This window comes from Apteryx mantelli, chromosome 1 (genome assembly GCF_036417845.1).
Source record: "Apteryx mantelli isolate bAptMan1 chromosome 1, bAptMan1.hap1, whole genome shotgun sequence".
NCBI lineage: Eukaryota > Metazoa > Chordata > Aves > Apterygiformes > Apterygidae > Apteryx > Apteryx mantelli.
In genome coordinates this window covers 153,478,900-153,501,062 of record NC_089978.1, presented here as the reverse complement: position 1 = coordinate 153,501,062, position 22,163 = coordinate 153,478,900, and the positions used below count along the sequence as shown (strand labels likewise).

The 22,163-nt window shown below is 44.8% G+C and overlaps 1 protein-coding gene across 1 annotated transcript in view; it reads left to right on the top strand.

The window, feature by feature from the left end:
- The window catches only part of WNT5B (Wnt family member 5B), a 73,493-nt gene that overhangs the window by 9,816 nt on the left and 41,514 nt on the right, over positions 1-22,163 (top strand). The window lies entirely within an intron of this gene.

Genomic DNA, 22,163 nt, shown 5'->3' with positions numbered 1-22,163 from the left:
GATAAATTTTCCTTCCTAACCAGTGTTTGGTAATGCACTGCGCAGCTTCCTGATACATATTCCATACACAAATTAGGACTCTGATGTTCTCTCAGTATAGCTACGAGCTCTCATATGAAATCAGGATGTTTTAAAATTTGAGACAGCTTCTCAGTTGGCTATTGTTTACAGTCTTGCAAACTGCCATATATCTTCTGCTAAGAAGTTACTTTTTTCCCTTCCCACCATTGTCGGGAACTTTTTCTTGCCAGGCTCTGTACACTGTGTCTCTGAAACAATTTTATGGTGTTCCTCAGAAGCGTGCTTTTCTAAAGTTGCCTCAAAGCATAATCCAGAGAAAGTCTCTGAACCAAGAAATGTCTTTCTGTTTGGCTTTGAGGTGTTATCTTCACTCTTCCAAAATGCAGTTGGCTCCATCTACATCCCTAAGTTGTTTTGTTTGGAGCAAAGAGAGCTCAGAAAATCAAGAGAGGCCACACACATAAACAACTGCGTGTGAAATCAATTAAGCTAAAAGAGTAAGAGACATATTCTTGAAGGAGAAAAGACTAGTTCTCGCAGAAACTTCCCTTGTGTATTGCGTTGGCAGGACTGTTACAAACATTACATCACTGGAACAATGATGAGCTAGGTGAATATTTTAAACTTTTTCTGCTAACACTGGCTAATACTTTAAGTAAGAATGGTGTTTGATAGTGTTTGAAGAGTCTTCCATGAATATTCTAACAAATGAATTTAATAGTAGAAATGCTCATAGATAAAATATTAACATGCTAAAGCAAATGCTAGTGATGGAACTTAAATTTTGACATCATAACTTCAAATATTTGCATCATAACTTTGATGCCAGGAATTGCACTGATCCATCCAGGGATAAGAAGCCATCTGTCGTTCTTACATATTCAGGTATCAGACATTTTCAGCAGTATGTTCACAAAAAATCTACAGGACAGGAGTTCTTATAAACAATTTTTGATCTTCAATTAGAGAAAATCTTATATTGCTTTTAAAAAATCTGATAAGGCAAAGGGACAGGTTTCCTCAAGTTGTACATTATAAATTATTACTTGTCTCTGTAGCTGCATGACTGTGAAACCGGACTTTAAGAATTTCTAAACCCGGTTAACTCTTGGACTGTTGTCATATATAGCAGGAGTGCTCAACTTTCTCCACAGGAAGACAGTTTCTCGTTTCTCAGCACAATGTGGTCCTTTGCTTTAGGATACCCAGCGGTCAGTGATTAAGAACATATCCAGTTCCTCTGTGCACCTCTGTAAGTAATAGTCTCCTCTCTTGGCAGGCTGGCCCAGGGCAGAGCTAGCACATTCTGGGAGAAAAAACTGAGTTCGGCCTTTCTTGGCTGAAGGAAGGCCATGGAAAGGAGGCCTCAGGAGAGCACTGTACAGAGGAAAGGAAAGGAAGGAAAGATTGGGAAGGCTAGGAGGCATCTACTCCACTCAAAATAACCCCTTGAATTGTCACTGGAGAGGATGAAGCAGTGCAAATCTGAGAAACCTTTTAGTCTTTGTGCTTGTAGTGTTACTTCAACATTCAAGTCATTTCACTGCCATGAACTTCCCTGGCCCTATCCTACCTCCCATTTGGGGATGAAAAAAATAACAAGAGAAATTACTTTGCATTCTATGCTGAGATCTCCCTGAAGAATCACATTCTACTTCGTCCAACCCTGAACTGAAAGTTTCTCTTATGGAGTGAAAGGTTCCCAAAGGCTTACAGAAAAAACATCCATGTCAGGGAAAGCTAGAGGATGAGGATCTTGACTGGATACTCCTGGTCATGCAAGCCTATGGTCAGATTTTTTCCCAGTTTCTTGTTTCACTTCTAGTATAAAAGAGATTATTTTCCACATTTGAAAAGAAGGAAAGTCCTTTACATCTAAGATTTTGGTGTCTAATTTTTTTATTTGAGGCCAGGAGATTCTCAAGCATGGAAGCCAAAAGATATCATTTGTTACTGTACTGCAGGTGAGAACCCTTCCCAAGAAGGCAAAGAGCCATCCCCATAGCCTTTTGGGCAGAAGGGAATCACCAGGTGCAACCTGGCATTGCCAAATCCCAGCAGGTTGGCAGAAGCTTCTGAGAAGCCACTGCCTTTTACTGGTCTGATCACCTTTGTTTGTTTTATTTGCTATCTGATTTGTTCGAGGCTGACAAGGAGGGAAGGAGATCACCTCTCAGGGCCCTCAGGTCAAAACTTGGGCTTCCTAGAGCTTAGCTCTGTTTCCTTCCCTGCCACAGCCGCTGTGCTGACCCCAGGAGGCATCTCTCCAGGGAGGTGTCTGCTGAAATGCACAAAGTCATTTGCAAGTTAGCTGCCCTAAATACCCTTGAAATACATTTCCCTCAGGCACCTTTATAAATTCCCAAAGCAACCAGCGAGCCTTTTTAGGTTCCTAAGTATCTCTGTTAAACTGGCTCATGGTCTCTTGGTGTGTCTTAGCTTCACATCTATGAAAAGGCAATCATCATAGCACGTTCATACTTCCCTGATGCTCATGTGGTCCTTATACTATTTTATCTTGAACCGAGCCTGAGCAGACAGTGTAAATGGTTTTCTCATCCTCTACATTCCCTTCTTGTGCTTGGATGGAAATACAAACACTTGACAACATAAATAAATTAAACTGCTGATTTCCAGGACCTAAATACAGTCTTGGATTTGCTGCCCAACCTGAAAATAAAACTCCTCTTGTGAAGTTTTCTTGTTTTGTTTTTTGTTTTGTTTTAAACAAAGCAAGTAAACAGCAGCTGCACTACTGAACACGAGACGACGATTTGCCCAGTTGAGTTTCCTGGATCCCTCCCTGGGTTCTGCTCAGCCGGTTGTGCCCCATGCTGCGCTTTGGGAGGGGCGTACCAAGCTAAATATATCTGCACTGTCTGTGAAATGCAGTATGGGGTACTGCGTCATTTCGTGGAGTTTACTTGGAAACTAAGGTGGGAAGCCAGCTTTTATTTTCAGCGTTGGGTCAGATGCATTGGTCAGTCATCTCACCCTGAATTTTAGTGTCGATCAGGAGTTTGTCCTTGAAAAAGAGACATAAAGCCTGCTTTCTAAATAAAAAAGCAAGCTAATTAAAGAAACAAAATAACATTGGAGCAACCATATTTTTCTTGTTTGACAACCAGATTTAAGGTCCAAGAGCTTCTTTGGATAGGTCACCTTAAAAAAACAACAAAAAAAATCATAGCTCGAATATTGTCACTTATTGGATAGAGGAGTTGGTGTGATGCTGAGTGCTCTAAATATATCACAAAAAACTCCAGCTCTGGCAGCACACTGGCAATTGGAGTCCTTGGGTTTTTGATTATGTGGGCACAGAAATGTATACCTCCTAGAAATGCATAATGATCAGATGCAAATGTATAGCTAAAGAGGCTTTAAATTTGCGCTTTCTAGGTCTGATTTTTGGTTCGTCTTCCACTGTTGTTTCTGCTAGTGCAGCATGAGTGATTTCAAATGAATGGTATTTCCTCGCCTTGGTCCAGAGGTGCTGATGCAGCATGATGCACACCTGAGCTAGCTCTGGTCTCTGCCTCATGCAAGTAATGGCAGCAGGGCAAATGTAGCTGCACTGGTGACACTGATCTGCTGGGGACTCTCTGGGACTTATCCAGGCAAACAGATGTGCTGCAGCCTTGCTGTCTCTGAGTTAGCCAAGACTTTTTGCCTGTATGTCTAAAAGCTCTGGGTGCTGAATGTATTTTTCCTCTCTTCTTCCTTATACCACTGTAAGTGAGAGGAGTGCTGGAGTCTCTGTTTGGCTATCTTACTAAAACAGTGGTAAACAGTAACTAAACAGTGCAGTATAAGGCTTTACTTTTATCCACTGGGGCTGATGATGTGAAATAACTGCTGTCTTGTGTTTTACAGTGCCTAGCATACAGGCCTCTGGATGCTACTGCAATGCAAGCAGCACATTGCAGACCAAAACCATATAAGCTTTATGTGCATAGAGCACCTGTCATCCTGGAGTCCCAATCTACAGCTAGGGATCCTAGAGCTCTGTGACATACATTTCATACTGATGACAATAAAATCCTCCAGATTTCTCTGGGGGTATTCAGTTGTGAGGAAGTGGGCTGGATACTAGAATTTCTGGGGTTTATCCCTTGCTCTGTGATTGAGATAAGTCTGAGTGCCTCCTTTCCTTCACAGACCTCACCTGGGCACTAATGTCTGTGAGCAGTGGAGACTGCAGAGGATTACCATTACCATTTCAATCTGCCCAGGTGTAGCTTGTCCTCTCTGTAACTTCGGAGTGTTGGGAGGACAGATGAGAAATACTTTTCTTTAGCTTTCATTGCTTCTTTGACTGTCCAATGGTTCCTAGGAAGGTGGTAAGTAAATGAACAACCTTAGCAGATGTTACTGCAGAGGTTTGACAGTTTTGTGTCTCTTTTGATTTCCTGTACTTTATTCTTTGGTGATTTATGTTTCCAAAGTGATCCATTTTCTCCTTCTTCCTATCCAACAGTCACCCTGCCTCAGCCCTGAGGAATCGGTATAACTTGCAGTTGGAATTACCTTGTTTTATCAGTGGGCTGGCAGGACTTAGGGAAGAGGATTTCCTAGCAAAGGTAGACAGAATTCACAATAGCTGTCCTGCAACCACATGCTCTAACTACACTCTGTGACATAGTCTTAATATTCATGGTTTTTACTTAACTGTTGTGTGGAAAGTAAGACTGTTTGTACGGTATGCCAGACAGACACCTTCAATAGGAGAAGATGTGCTGGATGGATAGCATGTCTCTCTCTCACAGTCTCCTCCCATGCAGATTATTAACTGAACCATAATAACATATGATTAACTGTTCAAAAATAAATATTGCCCCTGTGTGAAGCAGTACTCCCTTTCCTCTTTTCCCCCTTAAGCCCTTCTCCCTCACCCCCATTATCACTATGGAATAGTGTCCTGGCTGGGCGCATCAGCCATCTAGTAGAAAAGGGTAGATAAATACCTCAATTTCTTTTTCTTTTTCTTTTTTTTTTTTAATGAAGTGTTTGTGGCTTTGCCTTGGATTCCAGCAGTGGAAGGGGAAATAGGTTGAATCGGTCAATGTGTCTGCACAGTGGACAGTGTTAATGCTGCACTTTGAGGACAGTGAGTTGTTTTGTCTTGTCAGTAGAACTGTCAATGCTCAAGCTGGAGTTTCTGCAAGAGATTCCAGGAGCACTGAAGGATTTTGGTCAGTATTTCAGTGTGTTTGTGTGGAGGCCAGGTGAGGTCTATGGCCTAGAATTTGAGGTCAAGAAACAGACTGCACAGAGCGACCTCTTGAGATTTGGAGTTCCCAAATTGCAGGTTCCCTGTCTGGTCCGCTGAGAGACACGAGGTAGCGCAAGAAGATGCAGTGGGCAGGAAAAACTCTGATCTGCACTTCCTTGCTTGTTCTGACCCCTGCTGCAAATGTGAACATAAAGCTGTGGATGGATGCTGGCAGCCCCCACATTTCCTTCAGTTGGTGCCAGGGTTTGCATTTCCATGCCTTTGAGAGAACAGCTGATGAGTTTGGGGTTGCAGTTTTAGGGAGCAGTCCAGTCTTAGAGCAGCACTCACACCATGCGGGTAAGAGTAACCATGAGCTTCCACTCAGCATGCAGACATTTAGTGGGAGGGAATAAGGGAGGGGGCAAAAAGGGAAAAGCAAACAAGGGACTGGGAAAGGCAGGGATAAAGAGGAAATGAAGAAGGAGGGGGAAATGTGGTAACTCGGCAGGGTGCAGGTTTGATATTGCCTCTCCCGATATTTATGCAGCACTGGTGTGTTACGGTAGTGACCTCAGCATAAATTTCCACATAACTGATGGGAAATGCTTGTGTGTGGAAGGAAATGGGGAAGGAGGGAATGCATTAACACAAAAGATTAACCCCACTGCTGCGAGCTCCTCTCTGTTGGCAATTATTTCTTCTTCTGCATTTTCTTACCATTACTTACCTGAGGGCTATCATCTCCTAAATGAAACCTGGGCTTTGCTCATATTCTGTGTAGGGACACTGCAGAAAAACCTCATAGCTGCAAATGATAGAGTAGGAGATAACCAATGTTATCCAGGAACAATAAAATAGGGCATTGTGTTATGGGAGAAACCATCTTTCTTGTGGGGTGTAAAACTTTGTGCCTGACTATTGAAGGTCTCCAGGCACTAATGCTAATCCTGCCCATGTTTTACTGTGGAATAAATAATGTAAAACCCATGATAATTCCTTCTGTAATGTCAGTAGATATTTTTCGTTCTTATACTAGTATGCTGTGGTCCTGTGTCCTGTTAAGCCACTGCTCTGTCTCGCTGCAGCAGCCCTACCGTAACAGCTTAACTGGTTTGCTGAGTGGTTTGGAGCCTTTTGATGGAAGGTGCTATTTAATTATCAGTGGTGTTATGTTCCCAGAGTTCACTCCATGAAAGCAAAATACTGGCAGTCTGTAATTAATCTAAGCTAATGTGCCACTGTTTACACTCCATCTCCCAAACCAGACAGATGTAAGAAGACACCCAGCTTTCATCTGGGATCCTCCCAGGTTATTTCTGAGCTATCTTTGGAGAACTGTAGTGAACATATCTACCCACCCCACAAGTCCCTCAGAAATGAATACCTTCAACTTTTCTAAGGAATGAGTGGGAGACTTTGTTACTTATTTCCTAGCAGGGAACAGACTTAATGCCTTTTCATTTGCTTTACCAAAGCTGACATTGGCTGGCATGGAACTGGAGGACATAACTTCTCTAGTACTAATGAATTTTGCAGTATGAAGAAGTCTGATGTAATAAGTGTTGCTTCTTCCCTTGCTGCCTGAACTTTAGATGAATAGGAGACTGCAGTATGTGGGGATGTGCTGGATGGGTCTGGTTGAAGGACTAGTGATTCTCTGCCAGCCTGGGACTCTGGTCTTAAAAATAAAATATCATATGTTCATTTCTGGTCACTCTGCTACAAATATTTAGCGGAAAAAGGTGATGAAAATGCTTAGAGCAGTAGAGAGACTGAAAAGATTTTGCATCCATAGTTTAGAGTGAAAAGTAATAAAAAGTAACATGACAGAAGTATATAAACTTAGAGGTATAGAGAAGTAAACCAGGCATTCCTGTGTATACTTTTACGTAATACAAGGATTTCAATGAAATTGAAATAAAACATCTGACATAGGTGAAACTTATTTTTTCATACAACACATAAATAATTGAGACCAAGAATTTAATAGAATTCAGAAAGGATTAGACATTTATATGGATAGAGATACTACAGTTTATGAATTTTATTCTAGCTGTTTTAAAAGGTATCAGGCCTCCTGTTCCTGGACATTCTTCCAGCTGCAACTGGTTAAATGCCCTTCCTGGCCCCAAGAACATACAATACCTTCCTTTGAAGCATCTGACAGGGGACACTAGTGCAGAGGAGTCATTGCCTTAGCCTTGCATTCCCAAAACGTCTCTGCATTGAGCGATCGGTATAAATCTAGCTGAAATCAGAGTTGACCAAAAGTTTCTAATCACCTGAAAGCTGATTTGTGGCATTTGAGGGTATTGCCATCCTGGACTATAGATCCAGCAATAGTTGTCCACCTTGTCAAACCACCAACTCTGTTGGCTTGATTACCTCTTTGCTAGTCATCTCAGTGTTGTACTGTGTAGGTGACCTCTGCAGGTCTGAGGCACAACAGGGAACATTACAACATCAAAGCCTATACAGGTCCTGCCCTCTCGGGGAACAATGCATTTTAGGTGTTACCTCAGCGTCTTTTGTCAGCAGTATGTTTCATTTAGAATGAAATGAACTGTGAGCAACTTTGAAGGGCTTCTCTGGATTTAACTTTTTCTTGTTAGGAGTATGTCTTTGGACAGTATGACTGTTTTTAATGAACAGTAATTTATACTGCTGCAGATGTGCAGGTGAAGAATGGTTCACCCACTGCTGCTACACTGGACCCCATGGATGCTGGAACTTCCTGGGGACATCTGCGATAGGGTTTGGCCTCGCTTCTTCCCCCATCCCAGCCTTCTGCCGGTTTAGCAAAAGCGGCCTGATTGCATCTCTGGCCTGGAGGAAAGAAAGCGTTGTTGTATCCAGCAGAGGGTGCTAATGAGCAGATATCCTGAGTAATCGGGTACTGCTGGTACCTCTGTTCTCTTGCGGTGGAGCCCCAATTTTCAGTGGCTGTGCCTGCGTTAGCAAGTAGAGTGGGCCAGTAGGAGTGGATCTGGAGGATGAAACAGTTGGTGCTGAAGACCTGGCATCCACGCTATAGCATTTTGGGGTGGAGGGCTATTATTTTGGACTAGCTCTCTTTTGGTCCCATGAACTCGGTGTCCATTTGTAGATGGAGTGTAGATGATGTGTCCTCCTCGAGTACATTGTCCTGTTTAGTTTTGTCCAAAGTGAATCCAGTTCATGAACTCCAAGACTGCTCCAAGCTGCAAACCAAAGCATGGGTAGTGGGACCAATCAGGAGATTTATTTCAAAAGTGAATACTTATTTGAACTAAAATTCAAGTGTACCCATGACTGTCTGATTGTCAGTAATGGTCAGGTTTGCTATTAAGTCCCTGTCACCTATGTCAAACTGATCATTTTTAAAATGCAGGTGACTGCAGATACTCCATCTGCTCTCCGTTCAAGGCAGTTTGTGGCCCCTGAGTTTTGAATCAAGTTATGCCTGAACTGAACCTAAACTCTCTAAGTGCATCTCAGTCAAAGCTTCCCAGTTTGATCTGACTTTTTTTTCTGTTCAAGCCACAAGTTACAATGCAAAACTGTAACTCGGTCCCAGCTGTGCTCTGAAGGGTCACAAACCTTTCAATGAACCTGGGCTGAGTCTGTGCCAAATCCCAGAACCAGGTGTATTTTTCATGTGTTTTTAGGACTGTGTGTTGTAAATGTCACATGGCTCTGAAATTTAGCCCATGGAGCAAACGTAGCATATTATCACAGCACTGGGATTAGGGAAGAAGAAGAGGTATTTTTTTCAGATAATTATAGGCAGCTGAGTTGCCTGTAGGAAAAAAACAAAATCCTGCTAATGCTCAGCACCTTTAGAGTACTTACTGCAGTGCAGGCATCACTGAACTTCTGTACATCAAAGGGGGAAATATCTGTCTGGTGTACAATCTAAGGTACTCCTGGATTGTAGAAAGATCATAGGTCACAATTATATCAGCTGCAGAAAACTCCACTGCTGTCTTTAGAAATCTCTCTAATTTTCCCCAAAGTCCTTTCTACTGAAAAATCCCAGAATGTTTAATAAACATACATAGTTAATAGTACTATCTTGCATGAGTCATCATTATAGTGATCTCTTTTATATGGGAGTTTTCCATCAGTAGCTCTGAAAACCTTTTACAGAAGAGATTTTTCTCACTATCCCCATTTTGCAGATGGGGAAACAAAGTAGAGATGAGGACATGCTTAAGATTATGCAGCCAGCCAAATTGGCATTAAAATTTAAGGTTCTTGGTTCTGTGCTCTACTAGAACTGCTTCTCCAACCACTGAAGTGCATTTAGATCTGGATGAAACACAGCAGCTATTGAAACAATTCGGGACAGAAAGTGGAGGAAGGCAGAATGTAATTACGTGCATAGGAGTGGTCACGTAACCAAATGCCAATGTTTGTGTAAAGCGACATGTTGTCTTTAATAACCACAAGTGTGGTCAGGCACCCATTTATTTCCTCTGAAAGACAACATGTTGAGCAGGTCAGCGCCCTCTTGGCATTATGCCGAAACACTGGGTCAGTGTTGACTCAGAGGAAAAAGTTCCACTGACTAAGTCACCCACATCGCTTCCTGAAGGACCCTGGGTTTTCCTTGGAGTATTGACTAGACCCAGCATTGCTGTGCTGGTGAGATCGGGTGAGATCATGACCTGAAGTGGTCTGGCTGCAGTCAAACATAAGGAGATATTGAAAAAACACTTATTGTAAGAGCTAGATGGGTGTTGAGCTTTGGGGTTTTTTTTGTTTTTTTGAATGATTTCGTTTTGAATTACAGATCTTCAGGGAAAAAAAAAGAAAAAAACAAAAAACCCTTCTTTAACTAACTTGGTAATAATAGCATGGTTTTAAAAGTACTTGTTTAGCCAATGCTGACTATATGCTTACACAGCTACCTCTGGCCTGGGAAAGATCGAAACCACAATGGCTAAGTATAGAGGCCTCTAAAATATCTTCATATATACAGTGCCTGAATACACAAACAGAACCAGTCTCTCTTCTGTCTACAGGAGCAATATTTTCCATAGGATTTGTATTGACAGAGGTTTACCCCTGGAGTTATGCTTATTTATTAAAATAAAAATCCTCCGGAATTACATCCCTGTGCTGAACCCCATTTCACAGCCACCTTCAACCTGATATAAGAAACATAATATCTTCCTGAATAAAAGTAAGCACTTTTTCATTCTGTGGTGGAGCAGGCTCCTGACTAGGGATTAAAAAAAAGGGGGTGGGGGACTATTGCTAGGGTTTCCAGCCCTGGCTCCTGAGAACAGCTAGTGCATGAAGGGGAGAAGTTCTCCCGTCCTTGAAGCGTGGTGGGATCCATGTACTAAGCAAGCAGCCAGAGTCACACTGGATGCTGGGTGCAGTGAAATCCATTTGCCTCTGTAAAGAAAGCACATCTGTATGTGGTGTGGAGCTTGCTGGTGGGTTAAACTCCTGTTTGCATTTTGTACTTTGTAGTCTGTTTTCTGGAGTGCAAGGCCATGTCTCTTTTGCAGCGTGACCCCTGACTTCTCTGTGTGGCTCCCTTTAAGTCTTTGACTTAAACTGCCACAGTTGCTTTTGGGCAGTTGTGGGCAAAGCAGTTTTCTGTTCCTCCTCTGTGAGTGTTATACCTCAAATATGTTCCTGCTGATTCCCAGCTGTGGGCTAGTTTTATACTGACACAACATATTCTTGTGTAAATGACAGATTTGTCTGAACTGGGGTTAGCGCTACTCGGTTTGCACGTAGCTGTAGGCAGTGCATGACATTGTTCTGGTGGGAGTGACGTCCTGTCCAAGTCAGGAGGTGGTAGGAGTGGCACACTGAATGCGTGCCCAAATTATGTGCTCCAGGGAGCAACACCTGGTTTATGAGACATATGCAGATGTTGCGTAGGTGGTCCTCAGATGCTTGTAGATTTTCCTATCGTTTTGACCGTGATTCTCTCTTCTGGCTCTGGATTGCTTGCTGGCATACTAGCAGATCTGGAAAGCCCCCAGCTTTCATAATAAGAACTTGTCCTTTCTTTTTGGATAAAGCTGCTTCTTTAAATGTTTGTAACAATATGCAGCTGAATATATAGACAGTTCTTTCAACACAAAACCACTGTCAGACATAATTTGTCTGCAGTTACTGGACCCAAATTGCATTTTTAAGTATTTATTTCTACAAGGACAATTCTCCAGGGAATGGGTATGGAAAGGAACAGAAACGAACATGCTCTAGGACCTCCTCTAGTGTTGTCTGCAGTCTCTGACAGCTTTGCTGTGTTGTACTCTGAGCACAGAAGTATCAGTGCTTATATTCTAGACTTCTTTGATGACTTCCGTCCAAAGGTCTCAAGTATTTTAAGAATTTCCATTAATTAGCTTTTCAGTTCTCATAGATAAATTAAATCGAGAGTGATATTAGCATGAAGCAGCTGAGATGCAGAAGGGTGGCAGAACTTGCCTATAGTCATACAGTGAGCTAGGAACAGAATCCACTCTGTTATCTTTCCTCAAAGGTGCTAGTCACCAGAGGCTCCCATGGCACTTCGGGATTTCTGAATGCTTAGTGTTTTTTACTTTTGTTTGTTTGTTTGTTTTTAGAAAATCAAGCCATAATATTTACTTCATCTCACTGTCACTAATGCCCATTGCATTGCATAGCTGTTCATGAGGGCAATACAATGTGTAGGAAATGGAGTTGTAATTTTCTGGATAAGCAACATTATTTTTGTACTATACTGTAGCTCAGTACTTCTGTCCTGCAGAACTAGTGATATGACTAGAGCTGAAATTGTGTCTTGAAAACATGTAGTGATAATGAAAGCAGGAAACCAGTATGTATTCGCACACCATACCTCCTCCATGTATGGTGACAATCAGCATGATATCTCTGCTTAGAGCTGAAAAGGGATTTTTCCCTCTGTTTATGACTGTGAGACATCCTATCCTGGTGACAGAATTAACAAGAGCTGATAAAGTTCAAAGTTCTTTAATGCTCGTGATAGGACAGTTTTGTGCAATGTACAGCTGAAACAGGAATGGTCTTAATCGTCACCCCGTCAGTCCCTTCTTTTCCCTTACATCATAGAGTTATGGTAGAGAAATAAGATCCTAACTTGTACAGCTGCGTATGAAATGCTGGTCATCTTCAGTTTTAGGAAATTAAGCATATTCTACTCATCACCATTAGCGACCCCTGTGTAGGGGACAGAAATATGGTCCCTGTTGGTTCCTGTGGAGAACACTTCTGTTAGATCAGTGGGGCATCAGTATGAGAGAAGATAAGGGAGTGGGACTTCCAGGAGTCTTAAAAAAAAAAAAAAAAAAGCAGTGGGAATGCTGGGAAAGAGGAGGAATATCAAGTTATCTACACGTCTTGGGGATCTTTAACAATTTCCAAATGGCAAGTAATTAATCTTTATAATGTCCCTGTAACCAGTCACTTTAAATCATTGGGATTCTGGATTCAAATCTTGCTGGTCACAAACATTTGGGAGGATCATAATAGTTTCCAGACATGTTTGTCATACATCTAAAAATCCACCAGTATAATACAGCATGATAGTTGCATTATAGTTAGACTTTTTACAAGAAAAGTCCAGTACAGAAGTAGAGCTGCAGCATGTTACATTTGAGGTGCATCTGCAGAGAGTTGATCGAGAGGACTGAGGGGAAAGGAGTTGTGTTCAAGGCTGTAAGAGGTTGCCCTAGACAAGACAGTGATCAACTGTTCTGCATTGCCACTTGTGGAAAGCAGAAAAAAATATGGTTAATCTGCAGCAAAAAAAAAAAAAAAAGATTCAAGTGGATATGTAGAAGAAGTATTGCAAGTACACTGGAACTGGTTAAGTAGGGGAGCTATAGGCTATGCCTTTGTTGGAGAATTTTAGGAACGAGTAAGATAAACCTTTGTCAGGCATGATCTAAGTATACTTGATCCTGCCGCAGTGCAGAATGTTGGACAGTGATCTCTGGAAGTCCCCCATGTTTCAAGGATACTGTAACTAGGGCTTTTCTTGGCTATCCACGGATAGCAGGCTATGTATAAATAGAAAGATGAGGAACTCCATGGGTGAAGCTCGCCTACAGTGCTTAGGAACAGCAGGCCAGGTGAAAGAGTCACTTGTCAGGAACCAGTAAAGGATGGCTCTCCTGTGGAGTTATGTCTGCTGTACAGTTTATTAGGGTGAAAAGATGGAACTAGAGCTGACTTTTCATCTAACCTCACATTTCTAGTAACATCAGTGAATTATACAGGTCCCACACTACGCTACTAGTGAATGGTGATTCTGGGTCCCTTGCTGTTGGATACTGAAGCTCTCAAGCCATCTGGAAGAGCAGACTCGCCCATCATCTGAAAGTTGGGCCATACGGAGTATCTGAAAGAACATCAGCCTTAAAGAGCAATTTTGAAAATGCGTGGCAGTTAGTCCTTTTATCTCACTAGCTTAAAACTCTTCTTTACAAAAGCAGTGTCCTTGTGTTATAGGTGGAGAGAATGATGTAGAGAGAGAGGTAAAAGACCTGATCCAAAAACCAAAACAAAACAAAAAACCCACAAATGATACTTAAGCAGTATTCAAAGTTGCAAAATCAAAAGCTCCAGCTTAGACACCACCTAGCTCCTGGAGGCATCTAAATTCCACAAATGCCTCATTTGCCTTTTTCTCTGTGTTCATTTGTCTTTTTTATTTAACATCCCTCAGGTGCTGAGTGTTGTACTTACGTGCCTGCCCAAAACTACTGGAGTCTGATTGTGATCCAGAAACAAAGTATCCTGGCCCCTTGGCCCCTCAGCCTCCCCAGGCATTTTCAGAGCATACCTAGCACACATGGACATAATAAGATCCAAAACACAGTGACAGCTGCCACTTTCTTTTAAAACATCATCTTATATAGCAACTGAATGGTTGGGATGCTCAGGGCTTAAGAACTGCTTCTGTGTTTTATCCAACAGCTGCTTTATGCAACATATGGAAAGGTTTCCAGAAGGCGAGACAGTCCCTGAGATCAAATGCTGATAGTCTATACTCATTTCTTTCCTTGCCTACTCTTCGTGTTGCAGTGAATCTTGAATAATCATCTGCACAATAACATGGCTTAGATGGGCGTAGTAAAGAGTGGCCCTTTCTCCTGGCCCTCGCCTGAGGGCTGATGGTTAGTGCCTTCTCCAGGAGGGGAGAGTTTGAAGTGCCACAAATGGAGGAAGGAATTTAGGTAGGTCTCCCACTTCCTCAGGCTACTGTTTAAAAGTAGGGCAGACCACTGCTTCCTCCAGGTACGGCTTGCTTGTTTGTACACAAATGCGAGCGCAGCTCTTTGACAGCAGAGGCAAAGCACCTACTTTTGGAGACCTGGCTCACTTGTGAGCATGGCCAGTGACCTGCAGCTCTGAGCACAGTATCTAGCTCCTCGGGCAGGGGAGCCAGTGCTCCCCCACCTGCAGCATTTCTCTTTTGGCTGTCACACACCAAGCGTGCTGACAAGAGGTGGCTCTGTGCCTAGTAAGGAGTTGTTTTGGAGCCTCTGAGGTGTCTAACTCTTCTCAGAGACTGTGAAAGCACTGGGGACCTTAACCCTGGTTTCCGCCCTTGGAGCAAGAGGCTGGGTGTTGCAGCACACGTCTTAGATGCCAAGTCTTTTTTGGAACTTGCTGTAAGTGACTTGTGCAAGGCCTCCTGCATAATGGGTTTGCAGAGCCAAAGCCCAACCTTACGGCCTATCCAGTGGACTATATCCAAGCTTACGCTTTGTTTTTTCAGTTTGGTGAGGCTCCCAGGACTGGATTGCTTTTTCTTGAGCTATTATTAATAAGCTTCCAGTATGCAGTGCTGCTTCTGTGAAGAAGCATTTCTGTTGGCTGCACAGTGCTGGAGTGGGACTTCTCTAACCTGAAGCCTGAGGTCTGTCATGTAGGACAGAGAGGAGGCTTGCAGCCGAGATGAGTGGTGGTCTCTCTGGATCCAGCTGCAGTGGTTTAGGTTTCTGGCTGAGTCCATCTGAAAGCAGCACAGAGCAAAATACAAAGAGAGGGAGGATCGTAAGTACCCCCCATTCTCTCCTGATAATCCCTTAAAAAATAATTGCAGGCCTAAACCTCTGGCCTCCAGCAAATTTTCCACTCGATTAGAGGCTTTTGTGAAGCTGGGGAAAGGGACACACAGACTTGCACATTGTGCCACTGCCCGAAACTTACAGCTGGGATTTTTTCCATCAAAAGGGGATTTTAGTAAAACCATTATAAGGGGCTTAGTCACAGAAAAGCGGTTGAGCTGAGACAGGGGTAGATTAGCTTTAACATGCTTGTTTTTTGGCACTAGGGACAGGGGTGGAAGTTACACCCAGCCGCTCACATGCAGCCTCCCTCTGTCTGTCTGAGTTCCTGGCAGGTGTGTGAGGGAGATGTCATCCCCGCACGCTGCGTGTGGAAACGCCTGTGATGAGAGGAAGGGAATGGGTAGCCCAAGCACAAGTTCTCACACAGTGTGGTCTGCATCTCTAAAGCAAAAGTCACTGCCATCTGATCAGTGTCTGGTGTGGTCTGTGTAAGTTTGCTAATGGTCAGGTGCCTCTCCAGAAGGAAAATCATGATGGGCAGTACCGCTTGCAGTCTTAAGGACCATGTCCTGACTGTGCCTTTGATCCACGTGGGTGGTCCCTGTGAATCACTCCAGAGACAGTAGCCATGAAGATGGAGATGGCTGGAGCAGCTGGTACAGCTGCAGTCTGAGCTGTACCTGTTTTTGTGACTAGACTTCAGCCTTGAGGGCTATCAAGGCACTGCTTTTTGTCAGCTATGCATTTGTTTTGTGAAATTCACTGTTGCCTTAAATGAAAGCTGCAATGGCTGAAGAATGTGAAGAATATTTTGTTGGAGTGGTTCCTGGTGCTGGGAGCTCTACTACAACCCACACTCGTGCATCCACACTTCTGGTGGCCCTGGGTGGCATGGCCGGGTATGAGAATACTAGGAAGAAGTCCTGTACGCTCAGTGTTTCTCTGTCCTCATCCTTCCTCACAAGTGTTACATTAGGCTGGAAAACTCATTTCTGTTTTTCCTCCTAGCCAAGTAGTGCAGGCCAGCAGAACTGGGGATCAGGAGAGCAGGTAGACACTAGACACGGTTCTGCCACTGATTTGTTATATAACCTTAGTCAGGTTGCTTCCACCGCTTTTTCCATGTTAGTGATGATACTTCCCTTTCTGATGTCTGAGCATGTAGGAGCTAATTATTAATTTTAGTAAATTACTGGGTATATCTACTTCTGAAGAAGGCACTATTGCTGTATCTGTAGCAGCAGTGTTAGAAGTTAAAAAAAAAAAAAAAAAATCCAGTTCAAGTTCAAAAACGGACATGCGCATGCAGTCTTAGATACCTTAATCATTAGAGAGGTATCCTGCGGAGTAACTGCCAACAGTTTAGCAAAGCCCAGCACAACAAAACTGAACCAAAATAATCAAAGCATTAAGTGTCATCCTACTCTGCTCCTATTCTCACACTTGCACACTTTTCAAAAAAACAAAGAAAATAATTTCTCCATGTCAAGCTAGAAATGTCAAAAGCTTTGGACTATCCAGGATTAGGCTTTACAAAAAAAGTGCTAAATCTAAAATCAGTAAAAAGCCTTACTAGTTATCTGTACCAAAGAGTGCCTAGCATGGCCTTTTCCCTACTCAGACTGCGGCAGTGTGGACTAGGGAGAGAGGTGGTGCAGTTTCTGAGCCATTTGGGGCTTTTCAAGTCAAAATCTTTTTTTTTTTTCTTTCTCGAGAAACCCGCAGACAGTTCAGGTCCTGAAACACAGGTCTCGTACACAATGATGTGTTGTTTAATGATCAGACAGATATTTTTCCACACCAACTTTGTTTCCACTTTGATTTAAGGTGTAAACCCGTAGGGGTCTTGTCTGCCCTCAGAGAGAGTGCAGGGACACGCTTGAGTTAACCAACAGGAAATGAAGTATTGATGGTGACACAGCTCCCCGCAGCCTCTTGCACAAGTGAGCATTTTGGGGTGAAGACTGCGTGTCTGGGAGGGAAATCTAGTTCTCAGTATGCAAGCAGAGAAGACTTAAACATTTATCTGTATTAAATCATGGATGGCTTAAGTTGGTCCTCTCGCTCTGCATTAATCATAATAGACTTGACCTCTGCCATCTTTGCTCAAGAAACAAGTTGCAAGGTAGGTCATGGGGAACAGGAACGAGCGCCTGCAGACCCGTGGCGGCGGCAGCGCTGGCTGTGCTGGCTACCTGGAAGCGGGCGTCAGAGGGACGTGGGACGCCACAGCACCTCTTGCATCTCTTGGCAAAGTGAGATGACACTTTCCCTCCTGGTTTTTCCTCGGAGCTGATCTCTCCAGGCCTGTGATTTTATATATACTTATTTATTTATTTATTTATTTTTTTTTTTAGTTATTCTCGTCTGAGCTGCGTTGCCACCGGTTTAGTGGGCAGCCTGGCACCCGCAGCGCCCTAGTCCGGGCGCGGTGATGCTTGCTGGTGCCTGGGGCTTCGTGGCGCGTTTGGGCCGGCTCATAGCTCGGCGGCGGGGGCCGGGCGGCGGCGGCACTCGGCGGGCAATGCTGCCGCCTGGCGGCCCCGGCGGCGGCGGCCCCGGCCCCGGCCCCGGCGGGTCCGCCGGTGCCCGGGCGGCGCCGGGGAGGAGGCTGCGCACCGAGCCGGGTGGCTCCGACGGCACAAGCGCATCAGCGGCGCGCTGCCCCTTTAGTTTCCCTTATATTCCCCTTGCCCCCCCCGTCTGCTTTACTGGGCGTGCGCCGGGGCGAGGCGGCCCCCGGGGTCTCCCCGCCGCCTGCGGCTCACCGCTGCGCGGCCGAGGGTGGCCGGAGCCGGCCTGCCCGCGAGGCATCCTCGAGCGAGGCCGCGAGCGCGGAGACGGGGACCCCGCGGCACGAGCAGCCCTGCCGGCCTCCCCCCCCGCCCCGACGTGTGGCACGAGGAGTTCGTAGCTTTGAAGGACGCGGTGCCTTTACCCCGGAGCCGGGGCACCGGGAGTGCAGCTGTAGCTGTCGCGAAAGGCGGTGGTGGCGGGGTTTTATTGCTGCTGAGCGGTGGGTGCTTTCGTTCACCGAACACGAAGAGGGGCTGCTGGCTACGTAGCCGCGATCGGCGTGCCCGTGTAGCACTATGCGCCTCCGGTGCAGACCAGCCGCGCTGCTGGAGTTACCCAGGGGTTGTGAAGTTCGGGCACATTGTATGGGTGGATGGTGGGGAAGGAAGAGAAGAGGATGAACTTCAGACAGGATTTTTTTATTATTATTATTATTATTATTTTTTAAGGTCGGGAGAACATTGTTTTATCTTCAAATCACTAAACTCTGCCTGGAGATGGAAGAATCAAGGGAAGGAAAATGACTAGGAATTGCCCCTTTCTAGATCTGAGCACATTCAGTTCTGGAGCCGAATAAGAGTTCATGTCTCTGTAACCCTCTAGTGAAAATACTTGCTCAGGGCATGTGTCTAGTCCCCGGTATTAAACTTAGGACCCAGTCTCCAAAACACACCCCTGGTTTTAGGAAATATTTTAAGAAAATACCATTTCCATTCATCTTTCTGTCTTAAGGACAGGTCAGAGATGGATTTTTTTGAAATGTTCACAGTGCTATTTCAGGTTGGACTGGCATTTAGCTAATGCATTTGGTAGATTTAATTAAAAGGGGGGGGGGAAGCACTAGTGTCACTGCCAGATGTGGCTGGAATCTAAGTTCTGGCATAGGAACTGGACAAACCCTCTCCAGCTCTTTATTTCATGCAGCTTAGGGCTGGGGAATTCGGTGGGAAGGGCTCCATGGCTGGCCACGGCAGGGAGCATTATGCAACCGAGCCAGCAGCTTTGGCATAGTGCCTAGCTGATGTCCTTAGGGGTCCTCAAATACTGCCTGAACCACCCAGTTGAGTTTATTGATTATCTTTTCTCCACAGAAGGCACTATTAAAGAGCTGCTGGCTAAAAGAGTTGGATTTAAGGTAGGAACAAGAGAGAGAAAAAAACAAGAGTCCCCTTTGCTAGAACGAACCCGTGCATGTAGTGAGGCTGCCAGATCTAAGGGACAACTAACTACCTTTGAGCTGTTAAGGGCAGTGTGTATTAACTTCTGGTTTTGGTTCCAAAAACTTTGGATGTCTTGGCCACCCAGCCCTCGCTTTAACTCTTCCCCGATTGCTGAAGAGCAGGTTCAATAGTAAGTTATATAATACTCTGCACAGACCACCTCTTGTCCTAACACAGACACCAGTCAGTTTGCCTTAAATCTATCCCGAGACCCCAGTTATTTATTAATGGGGAAGCTGAAGCCCCCAGAATTGCCACAGCAAACAGCCTCAGCAGAACCAGCAACGTGGGGTGAGAAGGTATAAAAATGAATAAATCTTTCATGCTTAACACTGACTAGCACAGACCTCCCATGTGCTAGTCCAGTGCAGTAGGACCCAGGTGGAGCTGCCTTCTTCCGCCCCCATCTCCCCCCTCCACAAATGTGGTCTTGGAGGACCAGGGAGAGGAGCCAGCCACAGGCTCCAGCCAGGGGAGCAGCTGCTGCAGCAGACCAGGGACCCTCACGCGCTCAGGGACATCGCTGCAGCTTGTTAGCCAGCTTCCCCCCGCCTGTGCCGCTTGATCCCTAGCCGCCTCCTCCTCCTCTTCCTCTCCTGGCTGAGCACTTTTCCTCCCCTTCGCTTCACACCTGCTCTGCTCCACTTTGCGCCACCATCTGCATAAAGCAGGCTGGGCAGCTAGTGAGCTCCTGGTTTAGCCTCCACGTCTGGCTCCCGCTGCTGTAGGCACGCCAGGGCAGGGACTCTGCTGCCTCAACCGGCAAGGCTGGACATGCTGGGAGAGCTTTTGGTGGGTTCACTAGTGACAGCTGGGACCAAAGGGCCAGGACATGCAGGGCTGCCTCCCAGCCCCATGTGCTCACTCGCAGAGCCACTGCTGCTTCGGTGGGTCTCTGGCATGTGTTTGGGCACTGCGACCTCCGTGACACAGGCGGGAGATTTCCAGTTCACTTCCAAACAGTGCTTTTTATGTTTTTCTACCTTGGTTGCCAACTGAGTCATGTTCAAAAATTCAAGAGTGGCTGGAGAGTGAAAATTAAGTTTCCCTCTTACCCTGAGGAGTTATATGGTAATCAGTCTATGGTTGTTAGCAATGGATTATTTATTTTAAGAAACCCTTCTCTATACTAGAAAACGCATGCATTCTTCCAACTCTGGCCTCGCTGGACAGTAAGGCCTGCACCTGTGCCCAAGACAGTACTGTCATTCCTGGGTGTTGGAGAGAGGCAATCCATCGGGAGCACTTGCTCCTTCTGTGGAAACAGTCCGGTGTGTCTAAACACCAGGCTTCAGGGAGGCTTGGCTTCCATTTAAATAGCATGCTGGGCCACATGGGCAATGTTTTTGTTTTGTTTTTTTTAATGGGGAGAGGAAAGGTTTTTTCTTTTTTTTTTTTAAATCCTATTTCTGATTACAGAATTTTAAAAGAATACACACATTATGGTCATTTAGATGTTCAAGTATCCATGTGAACATGGGGTTAATAAGGAGCTGCTGTGTATTTCCACTGAAATCCAGCAGAAACAAACCTACCTCATAGGAGATCTATCATTCTCCAGCCATTGCTAGAACTGCAATGAACACTTAACTTTTCAGTGGTAATAGGAACCTGATCTGGAATCCCTGTTGTTTATAGTGTTCATACATACATCCTCTTTTTCGGTCAAGAAGTTATTGTAGACTTTTTTTTTTTAAACACAGGGAAGAAAGACCCCACACCTCCCTCCAAGTAAAGGAAGATGGATATAGTGTCAGGCTCAATTAGATCCAATTGTGGTGGCCTTCCCTAAAGTGAACAATGCAGCTTTTGTGATGAACTCCCAGCAGAAAGCCTGGAAGTCTTGGGGAGGGGGGGGAGGAAGCCAACCCCGAAAGCCTGAATCCTGAGGCAGTCTAGGTGCCAGCCCTTCTCAGGATGCGGAGGAGATAGATAGATAGATAGTATGCAACTCTACCCTCTGCCCTCTTATAAGGTATTTTCCCTTTTAAGGTGAGACACTGACATGAAAGGGGTGAGGTGGTTAGAGCAGGTAACAAAGAACTATGTATAGCCGAGTCTTAGCCAAAAAACATCTGCAAACACACAGGTTAAGCGCCCAGAACAGGTTCATACTAGGAGTGGAGGGGACCTCTTTTGCTAGGGCCGTGCTGCGGGCAGTTCCCCCACCTGGAGCAGAACTTGGGTGAGTGCCGCAGGAGCGGGATAGCCGGGCTGGAACAAAGTAGCCTGCTCAGCGCTGGAAGTGCTTAAAATGCAAATGTACAGGAACTTCAGACCATCCCCCTCCCTCCTCTGCATGGAGGAAAGCAGCTAAATACAGCCAGGCCTGGAGAGGAATGTTAAAAAGAGGGGAAGAATCACCCTCCTCCTTTCCATAGGGACCCTCACACGGCGAGATTCAGTATGCATGACTGAACAAGCAAGCAAGGACAGCTCCTCTTTTAACTTTCCTGAACAATGGCTTCGGCTTCTTCCACCATTTCGCATTCTCTCTACCCCAACCCCTCCTTCAAAGAAGGAAGGGGGCAGCGGGGGAAGAAAGCCCTGCTGCAGGACTTAGAGGGAGAAAAGCTTTGTTTCGTGCCCTATGAACACCGCTTAAGCTCCATCTCAAACAACAATAAAAAACCACATCGCAGAAGTCTAAAAGGGACCCTGTCAGGTTAAAAGTCATACATTAAAGAGAAAGATTACGGTATAATACAAAGGACACCTTAGATTATTCACACATTTTTTTTTTAAATTTCCACTTTACTTCCTCTTTACTTTTATCTTTGCTTGGGCAATGGAAATCAACCAAGCCATTTCAGAGTTCCCAGGTTTTCGTGTGCTGGCAAGAGTGCAGTTTTTAGGTGATTGCCATTACAGGAAATG